Below are 14,047 nucleotides of genomic sequence, written 5' to 3'. Positions count from 1 at the left end.
AATCATAAGTGCTCTGAATAGTCCAAAGCATTTTATTAAATAAGCTCTTGTTGTTTTACTTAATAAGTTGTTGTTGCTTTTAGCATAAATTAAACACGTTTTCTTGTCCTTACTGAGGAATTAATGTTGCTGCGCTATTAATCACATTTATTTGTTGTCATTGAAAGATAGGTATGCATATAAAAACTCAAGGGTGCGTGCAGAGAATTTTAGTCTCTGTCCACTGCTCCAGATGCACTAGCTGTGCTGCTGCTGCAGTTGGGGAGCTGTGGGTAGGCTTTAACCCACTGTGCTGGCAGGGGGGCCAGCAGCCGGCACCTTGGCCGGAGGGGTGCTGGGGGTGCGGGGCCGGGCACACTGCTGTGGGCCCGGCTCCCGTGCTGCTGTCCCCTCCTGGGCCATGGCACCGCGGCACTTGGCTCCCCCAGCATCTTCTTGGGAAGAGGCTTTCATCGCTGCTCCTGGGCATTTAATGCAAGAGCAGCAGCTTCAGCTCAAGAGCTAGACATGAACTGGAGACTGAGGTTAAAATCTAGCTTGTGCTGTGCAAAACTTTCTGGCTAATATTGCTGTGTAGGTTACCGTTTGTCTAATTTTCACCCCAAGATGAATGACTATATACAGCTTCTAGCTGTCTGCTAGGAGCTAAGTTACTTTGATAAGCTTGAAATGCTAAAGCAAATGAATCAAAAGCCACACTTTAAACCTATACACACCTTTTTTCCTCAGATCTGCCAAATTAAAAAAAGCAAGACTTGCAAGCATTTCCTCTGCTATATGTTCATCTTTGTTAAATGATGCAAGACCTCATCAAATTCTATTGAATCAATCTGCTGAGAGCCTTAGGATTATTTTTTAATTGCATCCAGACCAACTTTTTTAGCTAATGAATAGTTATGTGTTATATAGAAGCATGCCCCAACCTTAACTTTGAAGCTCCTCATAAATTAATGTTTAATGAAACTGTTTGCCTTGAGGTTTTTTTTCCTGTACTAACAGGCTGAATACCAACGCAAGCTGTGGCTGTTTCATCTCCCTGACAAGCCTTGTTGCTTTAATACAACACATACTCTCCTGCTGGATGAAGCCAGTCAGTTTTTAGTACTGTTGTTTTCTGTGCATATCTCCCTCGCCTGAAAAAAATAGCTCTCCTGCCTATGCCTTCCCCCCCCCCCAAAGAAAAACAACACACAGAAGCCTCTAATGGATTGATCAATTAGAGAACATATTTTTATGGGAATGTTTGACTGAACTAAATGAATGAGTAGTATGACAGTTTTATAATACTGTTCACATTGGAAATATTGCAAGTTCAGTAGCTGGTAAGCTGAAACAAAACATTTTTCTTACTCCTTGCCTGCAGGTGTTTATTGTGAATTTAATGGAAAGTTTCTCTCTGAGTCACCTGTCAAAGTCAAAAGCTTCCCCTTGGGCTTTTACATTCTATAATTCTACAAAAGTTCCCACCTTGTTGGCAGGGTACCTCAGATTTTTTTGAGAACACAAAGGTAAAGCCTGGTGCCTCAAAATGTCATTTTAAATCGGGCCCACTCTTTAAATCTGGTACTGCAAGGACATTTTTGTTAAACTGACTTCACGAGTCATTCAGTAGTTTATAATATTTAAAGCTGAATTCCAAATAAAATTTCATGTTTCTCATGTGACTGAGCAGTCACCCTGTTGGAGTCGGTCAGGATCCCAGGAGGATATACAGGCATTAAAGAAACAACAGTGTTTTATACAGACTTAAGTACTCTGCTGGCCCCAGTTCTTGACAGCTTGGTGGCACTGAATGAAAGCGGAGATGGACAAATGATGAGCACTCTGGGAAGTTCTCAGAGTTATAGAATCATAGAAAAATGTTGTTTGGAAAGGACACCTGGAGATCACCTTGTCCAACCTCCTGCTCAAAGAAGGACTAACTTAAAAGTTAGATCTGGTTACTCAGGGTCTTGCCCTGCTTTAAAGCTTTAAAAAGAGCACTTTTCTTGAAGCACTTTACATCCTCCCAGTGGGGAAACTCAAGCAGAGAAGTATGGGGGAGGCCGAATGTCACACTGCAGGTCAATGGCAAAGTATGGAAAGCATCCAAGTTTTCCAAGTCCTTTCCCAGTGCAGTATCTCACTTGCAAAGCTAAGTTGTTATAATTCGGTACATAGAGCAGGTAACTTTCCGGTGTGAAAGAAAAGGCAGGTTGTTCTTTGGGTCTAGTAATTGATGCAGAATTTGAGGTAGAGGATTCGTGAGAGGACAGGAGACAACGAGAGGACTCGACTGCTCTAAGCAGCAAATTACGGGTAACTGTTAAGCACTCTCTCCCACAGCTGGAAAAGGAAAGTTTCAGAGAAAAGTCTACGTGTTTTGCCATGGGCACTGTCAGATCAAGACTGTTACAGACTTTTGGGGTTAGAGAGGAAGTGTTGAGTCATGGAGTTGGGGACCTACCCCAGAGAAGCCATTGGCAGAAACTCATTTCAGTACAGGAGACTGCTAGTCTGAATATTTTTTTAGAATAAAAGCCTGGGATTTCACAGACATAACTTGCAAAAACTTTAAAGTAGTTTTAATTGTTCAAAATATTTGTAATTTCACCCACATATCAACAGACATCACCTGCAACTTGTACAGCACGTCTTAAGTTCCCACAGGTGACTGCTCTGCATGTCTCACCTCAGCTTCTGGATGACCTTAGTTCGGTGCTTAATGCATTGCTTTAATAACAGCTAGAGATGAGACCTGCATTAGTAATGGTGCCACAGGATGGTCATGATTTCCCCCCATACTGTCTAATAAGGCTAAGAACATTTACTACATCTCAGCTTTATTACTGAAGCCCGGTACAGTCTGGATGAGACTCTACGTAAGTCTATTCCTGAGACATAAAACAGTAGTGTGATGATGAACTTCTTGATGAGTATCTTGTAATTCGCTCCACGTAGTAACTCCTGACCATGTTTTATTTAACTCACTGGCTACTGCAGTCTCTGCCCTGGAAGCCTGCAGCCTCCTCTAGCTCAAAGCAATTGAAGGTGCTGCTCATGTCCAGGGAGGAGCTAGGCACAGCCTGACTCACCTGCCCCAGGGGCCAGGGTAAGAGCAATGCTGGCAGTGCTGCAGCAAGGAGCCCTTCCCGTGGCTGCATCTCCCACCCACAGCTCACCCCTGACTTCACTCCTCCCCACTCATCACCTCATTCTCACGTCTGCAAAACTCCTCTCTTCTACAGGGGCAGGAAGCCTCCACCTGGCCCTGCAGGTCTCCACTACTCCCAAAGACTCCAACACGCTCCTCATGAGCATTTGCAGGGAGAAATAAGACTCTGCCGCGCAGCAGCTGCAGCCTTCACCAGCAAGGCTTTCAAGTTCCTGATCTCCAAAGCAAGAAGTCTATCCTCACTGAGGAGTTGTGGGGTTTATTATTTTTTTTTTCTCAAAATAAATTATAGAAAGTTGGCTTACTTTAAAAGCAAGCAAGTGGTTTTATTCATAGAGAGGCTTTAAAACATGTGAAATGTGTGGGAGCTGACAGCAACACTGAAATATGAGGTTTTTTTAAAGATTCCTTTTAATGCAAAGAGGAAAGAAAATTAAATTTCTGTTTATGCATCATCTCTGGTATGAATTTAAAAGTGTATATACATGGGAATAAAAAGATAAAACTTCTTATGCTGACACCAGCTCAGCCTCATTGCACATACTGTATATATGCAAAATGAGCTGATTAATACAACAGTTGTGCAAATTTAGTATTGCTGAGATTTATTGCTTCCTGCTCTCCCCCACTTTCCTGACGGTGGCGTTTGAATCCTAACATGACTCTGAGATTGTTTTTACACAGTTTGTGCCACATTTTTATTGTGACCGATCAAATTTCTCCTACAGCAGAAGCAAGATCTGCTATTGTTATTGAAGGTGAAACTGTTTTACAGGCTCTTTTTTTTTCTCCATGAGGAGTCTATAGAGATGGGTACAGCCATTGCCTCTGCTCTTTGCACTGCATACAAGCCTGTGTAGCTTGTGGAGAGCTGCCAAAATGAGCCAGCTCTCCATGCAAGGGTTGTGCACACACTCTCGGTGACCCCAAGCGCACTCTTGTTGCAACTGGCAGCAGTAACCTACAAGGGAAGAAAGTTATATATGAGGATATACTTATATAAAAGGAATTACCAGCTCTGAAAGATAAGTATAAGCTTTTAGAAAGCTGCTTTTCCCTGATGTCCGCAGCCCTAGACAAGCCACCAATGCATAACAGTAACAGTTGTGTTAAACTACTAACTACTAAATATCAAGGAAAAAGGAACATCTAAGTCTCAGGATCTCTTACATTTTACTCATCAAGTTAATGCCTTCTCATAGGATATTAAGGAGGCAAAAGAGAAGTGGGGGAGACCCATGGAGGACCTGCTCTGGTTTCAGGAGGAAGCTCATAGAACCTTGGATTACATGCTGTCAAGAGTTTATCTTGTTATTGCAGCTTAAAAAGCCATGGAAATGTAGTACAACTATGAGTTTTCACTCTGCCAGGAGGTTTTCTAATTTTTTTTTCTGCACTATGTAGCTAAAATAGTTCTTAGGAAGACATAAATGCTATTTAGTTAACGCTTACCCACTTCAAGCACTGTGCCAAAATCTGTCTGAGCCATCACTACCCCTATTGCTCACAGTGCTGCTGTTTGTGGACCAAGGGTCAGATTTGTCCATCTTTTTACATTTTTCAGCACTTGCCAGTCTAGCTGTGCCCATTGTAATGGGAATTTCAAATCACCGTGGTATTGATTCCGATTGCTCTCAACAACAGCGTGCATCTTTAGGCACCTAAAAATTTTGCAGGTCTGATCCCAGACTTTGGTACAATGAATGGAAATGGATCCACCTGTAAGAAAACTTGTCAATTGTTTGTGTATTTCACCATTTTGAGAACAGAAACGTCTTCAGTATAAATACTCGTAGTGTATTAAATATGTTTTTGTAGGAGAAATATAAAAGAGTTGTCATGTTTTTGCACCTGGATTCCTGTTTCTCACAGTGCAGCTAAAGTCCTGGCAGGGAAAGTGTAAAATTGCTTCATGGCCTCAGGCTGCCATCTTCCAATCCAGCATGTTGCAGAGCCCAACCCTTGCCTGTGAGAGCAGGAGCCCAGTGCTCCCAGGAAATACCAGAGCCACTGCCTGGTCTCTGGCTACCTGGTTTATGCATGGAGCAGAAATGCAAGCCTGGCTGCAAGCCCTGGGCTTAAAGCATGGTCTAGACACAAGCACAGTTAAGCTTTGTGGTGTTTTGCAGATGCATTAAGCTGCTTTTTCTCCCCTTGGGATGAGTGCCATGACAGTGCCTGACTGGAGTTACTGTGCTACAGCTCCAGGGAGCACGTCACAGGCCTGGAAAAGCAGGCAGATGTAGCAGGTGCTCAAGCTCTGCTTGCATAAAGTTCCCAGATGGAAAAAGAGGACACATATGGGGGAACCTGTATGGGTAGCCCTAGAGTAATTGTATCCCAACAGATCAGTTCTTGCTTTGTTTGACCTGAGAAAAACATCTGCTTTTCAAGTCTTTAGCTCTCTTCTGACCAATGTGGAGGAATTAATTCCACCTTCGACTGCTGTTTTGCAAACTAGAAAACTAGCACCTAGAAAATATACATCACCGGATCTTTTACAATAAGATATCCACCATCAGGTCACATCAACTTTGACATTAACTCAGTGAATGGGAGACAAAACTTACTGTTATTAATTTTTATTAAAGCAGTTCTAGAAGGCTCAGGTACTCTCTCAGACCTCCATGGTCTGAACATACCACCTGACAACAGGTCCATATGTGACCTATCACAACATTACCGCGACCTTAAGTCATTCACAATCTTATTCTTTAGGGCATCATGTCAGCTTATCTTGATCATTATACCTCTTGAATCAGGAATCTATTAAACGTTGTCTGATCTCTCTAACCTGTAGTCTACATTTTAGTTTTATGCAGGAAATGAAAACTGCAGCATGACCGTATCATCCCGCACCTTCAATTTCCGCTATATACAAATCCTGAATAAATACCACTGCTTTGGTGTGATTAGAACAACAGAGACTTTCCAAAAAATATGTTTATTTTGAGTGGCCAAGCCTAGTTCTCTAGGTGAAGGCTGCAGTTTTATTGAGGCAGAATTGCAATAATCCTAAACAGTGTGAAAATGTACTCTTTTTTAATAAATTAGATTATTGATCTAAGAAGATTATGTGTAAAGAGCCAAGGAGAAATTGTTGCGTAAGTGTTTTTTTCTCCTTTTTTAGAAAATTGCTTTGAATATTTGCTTTGATATGTTGGAACACAATATGTGTTAGGCAAACATCCAGCCTACAAAAAAAGCACATTATTGGAGAAAGAAGTAATTGCTAAGGTTCAAGGAGTTAATATTAACGCTGAGGGAATTAATACCCTTTTATAAAGAAGAAATTCTAGGAAGGCTGTTGAAAACAAATTGAGCCTTAGTATGCTGAGAAAAAAAGGAACATTCAAAATGTAAATCTCCAGTTTAAAACTGCCCCATTTTTTCATACACAAGTTTCTGTAGATTCCACCTTTAGCCAGAAAAAGCATAAACCAGAAGACGCAAACGTTTAGACGCGAGGCTTGTGTTACCTGACCTTAAGGGAGAAGCAAAAGGCTTGTAGAGCACCCACTGCTGGTCAGGAAGGAGCAGGGTCTCTGCCGAGGTGGCATCGGAAGCTGCAGAATTGTCAGGCAGAAAGTGGCAAAGGGGAAAACAAGGGAAGGAAAGAATAATATCATATTGATTCCAGATCGTGTCTGGGTTTTTTTTATTTCCATTTTAGCAACAGACCAGTGCTAAAATTCCACCTGGGGCTGTCCTATGGTAACAAGACATTGCATGTGTGAGCTGCATTCAAACATCTCCAGGTTTTCCAGTCAAACTGTGCCATTCCAGGGAACACTGTCCAGTCCCCAGACTATTAAACAGAATCTGGCTTCCTCTTGCTTTTATCTTTAAAGCCTCTTTTGTTGTTTGCAGGGTGATAGAAGTGAATCCCTGCAGCCTGCAAAGGGATGGAGCAGGTCTCTAACATCAAAAACAAGGACAGCAGGAGGACATCCAATGCTGCAGAAACTGCAAGCATGCAAAAAAATAATTTTAAATAAAGAAAAAGAAAGAGCAGGTACAAAGCATATTACTCAGTTACAGAGTTTTTTGTCAACAAACAATCATGAATGGGGATGAGTTTGGCAAGGTGTTAAGTTTGGAGATAAGTCAGAAATTTAAATAACAAAAGAAAGAAAATTTTCTGGCTACCCACAGATGCTGCAGGCCTAGTAAACACCCTCCCCCACCCCTCAAATAAATAAATAAAGGGGAAAAACCTAAAGGGCAAGGTTTTTCCATGACAAATGCATAATACTATTTTTTACATTAAGCACAATGCTGAGCTGGCATCCAAAAAATCCTCACTTGCAAAAACGAACTGCCAAGACGTACTCAAGCTCTTAGGGATGCAATCTGAAATTAATATGATTTTTTATAAAGTGCTGAGCATCTTCCTCCAGAAATTCAGGCCTTTTGGGACAATCGACGTTACTGGCTGCTTTTCAAACTTCTGCGGAGATCCTCAGCTGCCCTTGCTGCACATGGTACCCTTACACTGCCCAGGCAGGCAGCAACCCTGAACCCCTGAGCAGCTTTGGGTGCTTTGGGGAACTTCAGTTCTCCAGCAAGCCAAGCAGCCCCACAGTTTCGGCTACTGCTAAAGTTCATGTGATTTACTGCAGAGCCAAGTGCACCCGAACAGGGAATCCACAGGCAAGCAAGGCTGCTCCAAAATCAGGAATAGCCCTCCCGCCCCCCCCAATTAGTTTGTACAAGCAGTGCTAATATAGGCAGTAGGTTTTGTCAACGAAGGGTCTCGACAGTAAAATCTAGGGAAAACAAGATTTCATAATTGTAGCATATTTCAAGGCTATAGAGAATACTTCGGGTCTACAAGGAAGCTTGGGAAGTATCCTGTTATCTTGTTTTACCACTAGAGACTTTAACATTATAGATTAATACTATGATAAACTCAAAGGGCTATTGTGAGAATAAAGATGAATGGAGAGTGTTGTTTTGGTGTATCCCTAGTATAAACACATAGCCAGAAATTCTGTGGACTGTTCTTCACACAGAGAAATGAATTGGCTAAAACTGGCCACATGCTCCTGCTCCGTGCTGGAAAAACTTCTTCCATCCCAAACTGGCTTTCAGCCTGCAAAAGGGTGCCTTAGGGGGGAAAAACCTGTTGGTGCTCAGACCATTCCCTTTGCTTTTACAGCTGTTTCTTGGCCACTAGCTGGGCGTGCAGATAGTGGTTAGAGCAGAGTAGTTTTCTATTCCAGTTTTGCCTCTGACATGTAAAGACAGGTCTGTTGACCTTTCTGTGCCACCACTTGGCCATCCATGGGTTTGGTCTTCTTTACCTGGCTTAAGGTCACTGTAAAATTTAAAAACTGTAAATGAGGCAAACAAGAAATGGATTTTATATTGCCATTTTTCTTTTCCTTAAATCTGTTCTTGAAAAACATGGGGATGGGTGTGAGGGGAGCAATATATATTTGCAGTTTTCTCTTATAAGAAATTATTCTTCCTTGCGTAGATATTTGGGGTTTTTTCATTGCTCTTAACGCTCCAAACTTCTGGTTATAAATTAAACAGGAATGGTTTAGGCCAACTAAGATTTGAGATGAGAAATTTTACCTAAACCACTGGCTGAAACCTCCTGTGGACCTTACTTATCACAGATGGAAAATATTTCTGTGCATTTAAATTGAAAATCTAAGGAGCCTTCTTTTTCAATAACAAAATGCCTGTCTCTCCTACCATCAATTATAAGGTGTGCTCTTTCACTACCAGTAAACCCTAAAATCTCTCTTCCATTGGGTCTATTTGCTTCTGAAAAAGCAATCACTGGCAGATCCAGTCCGTGGTGAAAAGAAAATTTATTCTTCACCTTTTCCTTGCTAAAGTGCTTGAGTGTAAAAGTATGGGAGGCTACAAAAGCATAGAGACAAAAACTCATTGTCGTTAATGGAAGTGACACTGTCTTTGCTGTGAGAAGGCTTCCCAAGTAATAGAAACCTCTGGGACAGTGAATTGAAACCAGTTCAAAGGTCTAGGAGAATTTGTATTACTGTCTACTTTACCACAGCAAATAGCATGTCTACTTGAGAGATCTGAAATGCAATGTGTCCCCGACACGTGGGGAAGAGGAAAATACTGGGTCATAGTGCCCAAATCTGCAGCTCTGCTTTTTTAGCAAGAAGAGACATCAGTAGAAAGGAAACTTGTGGAAAGGACAAAATCTGCAGTGTGCCACCTGCCCTAAGGCACTGTCCTCCACAAATTCCCCTCAGCTTCGGTGCAGGGGAAACAGGCCTGACCCCAACTATTTAATAGACCTAAGGGTTACAAGGGAAAGAGAGAAAAGGAGAGGTGAGAATGCCAGTTTTTGGTACAAGACTTCGGTATTGCTGTAGAATAAAGCTGAGCCCTTGGAGGAGTCAGAAAACCAGAAGCCTACAGGGCGCAAGCGTGGGATAGAGTATGGTGGTCTGGCTGGGGGTGAGATAAGCGTTCCCTTAAACACAACCTGGCTCTTTAACAAGGACTATCCGGAGTCCGAGTTCCCTCCTGGAAGACAGATCAGGCAGAAGACAATTTCCTTCTTAACAGCTTTTGCTAGCACATGGCCCAGTTCGGGGATCTTGCTGCCTGTGCTTTTCTGGCCACCATGGCTCACCTATCCTCCAGGAGTGCTTTTCTTCCTCTCACTTTGACCCCTGCAGATGGTCATTCTTCTCAGTATTAAACCCAGAAACATCAAATTCACTAGCATTCTCCAAATTCCTGAGTAGCTGTGTACCTTTGAAAAGGAAGAAACCCTTCTATTTTAGTCTGGAGCCTACTATTATGTTAATAAAGAAGTCTAACCTTCCTGTGGAACCATATTTAAACTAATAATCACACCCTCTGATAGGTATCTTAGGAAAGGGGGAAAAGTATTCACATCCCTTCCTTTAAGCAATGTTTTGTCCAGGGTCATCCCATAGTTCTGCGGGTGCAGGGAAAATCAGAACAATTTGTTAATAACATCTGCAGCATCGTCATGTTTACAGGTCATATCCTATGCTGGGGCATATGGCGCCACACACACACACTTACCGCAGCTCTGAGGTCAGACACTGAAACTGGGGCCCAGAGAGAGTGGTGAATCACCAGCCCTGTTGATTTTCAACCCTTGACTGGACAAAGTCACAAGCAACCTCACATAACTTTGAAGCTGGCCTCGCTTTGTACAGAAGTTTGGATTACGTGACCTCCAGAGTAACCTACATTTTTCTATGATTCAGTGGAATTACTGTATCCACATTTCTTTTAATAGCATTAAATTCCCCTCCTGCTCCCACCCAGCCCCTATGAAAGTAAAATATTCCAGATAAATACTTATTTTTCTTTTAACAGTCTCAAACAACCCTATTTAGCCTACTAAGTTATCCTCACATAGTGTCTCTCCATTTATGGCTGCCCATATCATGTCCAACTGTCATCTTGCACTAAGATGTTGAATTTAACCATCTCTTTCTGACATGTTTGTTCCAGTTTTTGGAACTCCTAGGTACTACTATAATCATGAAAATGCAGAGAAAGAAGTCAACATATTTCTCCAAGGGGATGACTGAGAGTGCTTCTGTCTCCTTCACAAAAAATCTTCTACAAAGTTCTTGGCTCTTTTTGCTCCTTATTGAGCCCATCACTGCTGACCCCACTGCTACTGTGCTCATGTGTCGAACTTCAGTCCTGACTCCAGGGAAGGCAGGCAGGGCAGGTGAGTCCCTAAAGAGGTGGTGCCATGGAGGAAAAATGATCAAACACCTGAGAATCTCTGGGAGCTTGAGCCCCAGGGGGCTGGACTCTGTATCTCGATGTCTTGCACTTGTGAGGACAGTCAGAACTCCTCCTTGAATATCCCCTCTCCAGGATGCAAGGAGGTTACCATTCAGGGACCAGGTGGGACCAAAGCCTGTTAGGAATGCCCTGGAGACCATCTTTCTCCTCCTTGGCTTTGGCTTAGGCTGGCTGGTGCTGTGGTCCCTGAGAGACAGGGCTGTGGCCACCAGGTCTGCTCATGGCGGAGCCTGGAAAAGTCAGAGCCAGCGTCCCAGCTTGTATTGCTCAGCTGCGTGATACTTCAGGGCTCTGCTGGAGAGATGCAGTCCAGAAGAAGCAAAGTGAAGCCCTTACAATTATACGGTGTGTGTTTGAAATCAGCACAAATAGTCGGGCTGCTGAGTAAGGGAGATCAAGGTAAAAGTATAATCTGAAGTGCTGTTTCAGCCTCTCCTGTAACAAAGAGAAACAGCCTGTCAATGCTGGCCAGGAGCACTTAAATCACCTATGGAAAACATCCAATAGGCAGGAAAATGCAATTAAAGATATTTCTGAGTGCTTGTGTTTGGTTTGGAGAAACCTGGTCATCCTGAGTTTCAAGCAGTGGTTCTGCAAGGCCACTTTTACCTGCCCATGATACCACCATCAATATCGAAATAATTAAAAGAGCTTGTCACCTAAGTGACCAGTTGGGAGGTGTCTGCCTTGCAGCTGTGTTTGTGTTCCTCAAATACCCTGCAGAAGCCCTGTTTCCCCTTTGAGGCCCGAGGAAGAGAGGTCCCGGGGGCCTTGAGCTGGCAGCCCAGGCACATTAACCCCTGGTGCCCTGCCAGGTTGTCCTGGCTACCGTCCTGGCCACTGCTCCGTCCCCCAGACCTGCCAGGGGCTCTCACACCTTTGCAGAGGAACAAGTTTGGAAGAGCAGGTTTGTCTCAGATTTACCAGAAGATGGAGCACAAGAGTCTCCCATGTATTTGCATGAGTGTGTGTGTGAGTGTGTGTGCGCGCGCGTGTGCGCGCGCCCTGGTAAAAAAACAGCCTTGTATCTCGCTTTGTGTCGCCAAACCCAAGGCAAATATTGTGGGCTTACAGTAAAACCATTTGTTTTGTGGGCCACATACTCCTATCTGTCAAAAAGCTGCCCCGTTAACATATCAGTGTTATGAAATGGCAACACGATTGAATGTTCTTGGTGAATAAGGGAGGATATGCACTGCTCCTTGTCTGCTACCTGAATCATAAATTTCTAGCAAAAGGCTTAAAATATATCTCAGGGGGAGAGAAAAGCACTGCCTCAAAAGTGTGTCTAGGAATGGCACAGAAACAGTGAATTTTGCTTTTAAGTAATATGTAGTGATGAACCAAATATGAATGAAAAGGAGTGTATTTTGTTCGAGAGTCAAATACAAAAAGATGCTGGAGCAAAACAAGAAGAAGTCAAATGCTGAAGTAGGAACTAGAACATTATGTTACTTTTCCTTTTGCTGTTGTTTTTTTATGCACTACACACAAAAGATCCCTTCCCCCTTATTTTTCTGAATGACCAGAAAACTACCTCCACTGGAAAAACAGGGAAATAAGGAGCAATTCTTATAATATAGTTTATAAAATCTTCTAGGATATTTTTTGAAAGAAAAATATGGGCCAATTCTGTATTAAGCTCTATTGGCATAACAGCTTCCATGGAGTCCAGTCAGAGTTTAATATCATGCCTCAGCTGTCTGGTTCCATACTTAAACTTGTAAACCCTTACCCTACTGTGATGATGTCAAAGTAAAGCAGCTGATATTTGTTTTTTAGATACTGTATGGCATCTCTATATAACATACACTGTTAAAGAGAAATTTCTTTTTGCTTAACTTTTGAATAGATCAGAATAAAGCTAAGTGAATAAAAGTTGGAGTGAATTTTACAGCTAGAGAAGGCCCAGACTCTAAGATATTTGAAATTTCTCAGCATTCATTTTGCAGCTGTGAAAAATACTAGCTATGATGCCTAATTGGCTGCTATTGCTACCTGGAGTAAGAAATTCTCAGACTTACTTAAATCCAGTTTCCTTCCCACTGCTAGACTGGGAGAGCACAGAAGTCTTTGAAAAGTCTGCTTTCAAGGATTTCTTTCAGCTCCTTCTTCCTTCAGGTTTTCCATTATAAAAGACCAATGTATGTACCTGTTTGCTTCCTTGGAGCCAATTCAGACAAACCTCTGGGGTACCTAAGGGGATAGTTTGGTGATGAGGACATCTGAAGGGTCTATTGCGGGGAACTGGCTTGCTGGGGAGTGCCTGCTTCCCAGCTTGCTGAAAAACCTGTAGAAGGTGTTCCGTGTTTATGAGAGTTGAGGCTATTATCTCACTTCTTTTAGGACACTTCAAAGGTAAATATCTAGAATTAAAAGCCAAGGAGAGCCAACTTGCACCTATAGTTATGGAATTACATGAAGAAGAGGCTGCTTTAATGAATGTGGCAAGAGAGACAATTCTGATAATTTAGTGCTGTTTGTGTAGAAAACACTCAAAAATGCAGAGTTTGTGCTGGAGACATTCTTTTCTCTTTCTCTCTCTCTTTAGACATGTGAATAACTCTTTGTTATATGCCTTTGCATAAACACAAAGATATAAATATATACATTATATATTTTTACCATGCACTTCAGGGACTCTCCAGCCCCTCCATTCAGAAGATGAATTAAATGAAAACAGGCCTCATAATAATCCTGACAACTGAAACCTGAAACACCTCTCTTCAAAGCCCTTTTTTTGCAGAAAAGTGTTCCATGCATTACACTAAGTAAAGTCAAAACCTTGGCTGTGAGTAAGTATCTTATCTCTGCCATTAGCAGGAAAAAGAAGTATCTTGGGAAACTGTAATATGCAGGAAGTCCTTTTTCTGCCCTTTCTGCCAGGCCTTGCTCTTTCCAGACAATTCACTCCTCTCCGATACATCAGTACAGATATCCATATGGACAAAAGATTGACAGTCATTCCTTTTGAAGACATTTTCTAAGAAGATCTCTCCTTTCCTTAGGGAAATGAGGATGGTATGTTTTCATCATCATAAATGCTCTAGGTTTCACAGAAGTTTGAAGCCCTCCCATGGTCAATAAAACCTGCAGGTCTCT

This window comes from Apteryx mantelli, chromosome 3 (assembly GCF_036417845.1).
Source record: "Apteryx mantelli isolate bAptMan1 chromosome 3, bAptMan1.hap1, whole genome shotgun sequence".
NCBI lineage: Eukaryota > Metazoa > Chordata > Aves > Apterygiformes > Apterygidae > Apteryx > Apteryx mantelli.
Note: the sequence above shows the minus strand (reverse complement) of the source record.